Below are 1,990 nucleotides of genomic sequence, written 5' to 3'. Positions count from 1 at the left end.
AAGACATTTACCGAGGAAGCGAAAGCCATTTTGAAAGAAGCTATTCAGCTTTAGTACCTTTAGTGGTTCCTATCCCTGTCATGTTCCTTGGATTATTTACAAGTGGTATTCAAGCTCTTATTTTTGCAACTTTAGCCGTGGCTTATATAGGTGAATCCATGGAGGGCCACCATTGACTAGAAAGTCTTTTTTTTAACCTAAGGCAATGTGTGTGTGGCTAAACAAATTGACTTAGGGAATGAAAAGATACAACTACACTATCTACGATCAGAGTAATAGAAAAAAAGATTACAACAAAGATCTTAGAGTACACCAGCTACGCCTAGCATGTGAAATGGGTGCATAAGGATATTGTGCTCAGCCTGGAATACAATCATGAAGTTGAAAGTACCAGAAATTCCTAGAGGCATACCATCAGAAAAGCTTCCTTGACCAATTGGGTAGATCAAGAAAACAGCAGTCGCAGCTGCAACAGGAGCTGAATATGCAACAACAATCCAAGGTCGCATATCCAGACGGAAACTAAGCTCCCACTCACGACCCATGTAACAAGCTACACCAAGTAAGAAGTGTAGAACGATTAGTTCATAAGGACCACCATTGTATAACCACTCATCAACGGATGTTGCTTCCCAGATTGGGTAAAAATGCAAACCTATAGTTGATCACATACAAAGAGACCCGCCAACAGTCAAATAATTAGTGAATCTCAGAGAGATATTTCTATTATATAATTGATATTTTTATAATTAGTTTCTTTCTCTTCTAGTTTTATATCTCCCACCTATAAAAACCTTTCTTTAGATTGATAAAAAAACTCTTTTTTTTTGCAACCTAGCCAGTCATACGCCAGTTCTTTTTTCTTTTAGCCTTTGTTTGGCAAGCTGCTGTAAGTTTTCGATAAGATCTTTAATAGTATCTTATAGAATTCATGATTTATTCGAGAAAAATGATAACATTTGATAAGATCAAATAAGTCTGACAGTATGAACCTTCAATTCAAACATTGAAATGATCGAAGAGCCGTGATAAATCCGGCTCTCCCCATTTCCCGAGGAAAAGTACAATCTGTAAATCCATCGTGGGGTGTGGAGGGTTTTGATCCTTTTGTTCCGGGAGGAATAGCTTCTCAACATATTGCGGAAGGGACTTTAGGCATATTAGCAGGTCTATTCCATCTTAGCGTCCGCCCGCCCCAACGTCTATACAAAGGATTGCTATGGGCAATATTGAAACTGTCCTTTCCAGTAGTATCGCTGCTGTCTTTTTTGCTTCTTTTGTTGTTGCCGGAACTATGTGGTATGGTTCAGCGACTACTCCCATCGAATTATTTGGGCCTACTCGTTATCAATGGGATCAGGGATACTTCCAACAAGAAATATATAGAAGAGTCAGTGCCGGATTAGCCGAAAATCAAAGTTTATCAGAAGCTTGGGATATCTTGTTCATTCGCAACAAAATATTTTCTTTGTGCGTAGGTAAAAAAAACATGCTTTTTGGGGGAGAGATACTATTTCAGCTATCGAGTCACAGGTATCTAACATATTCATACCTAAGGCTTTTCCACAAAGTGTTGACGAAACGTATAACTTATACAAATCTTTCCATTTTCCAACTCGATCCAATCCATTCGTTCGTAGAGCTATTTACTCGATCGCAGACATGTCTGGAACTCTTAATGTTAATTGAGTGCCCGGTTCTCCAATAGATTGACCTGCAATAATACCTACAGCTTCTCCCAATTCGACCAGGTCGTCATGAGCCGGACTTCGGCCATAACATAATTAACAAATCCAAGATGTACTCGTTGATCTCGGTAGCTACTCCACCCACGGAATTTAAAGAACCTAAAGGAGCATGAGTCATATATTCTGCGGAACGACGTTCTTGCCAAGGTTGTATGTTTAAGGAACTTTGCTCTAATCAAATGAAATTCAATTAAATTAAGGAAATAAAAACTAAGGATAGGATAGTGATTTCTATATCATTT

The 1,990-nt window shown here is 38.5% G+C and overlaps 1 long non-coding RNA gene across 1 annotated transcript in view; it reads left to right on the top strand.

The window, feature by feature from the left end:
* The first annotated feature begins 314 nt into the window (after positions 1-314).
* LOC143622141 (uncharacterized) overlaps positions 315-1,990 on the top strand; it is a 13,754-nt gene continuing 12,078 nt past the window's right edge. The window contains exon 1 of the long non-coding RNA XR_013151640.1: positions 315-502. This is a non-coding gene — a long non-coding RNA (uncharacterized LOC143622141). The remainder of the gene's footprint in view (positions 503-1,990) is intronic.

Source organism: Bidens hawaiensis, unplaced genomic scaffold (genome assembly GCF_021521415.1).
Source record: "Bidens hawaiensis isolate Kalapana, Puna unplaced genomic scaffold, B.hawaiensis_p1.1 tig00000326_1, whole genome shotgun sequence".
NCBI lineage: Eukaryota > Viridiplantae > Streptophyta > Magnoliopsida > Asterales > Asteraceae > Bidens > Bidens hawaiensis.
The sequence above is the reverse complement of the archived record's forward strand: the minus strand, read 5'-3'. Positions and strand labels throughout refer to the sequence as shown.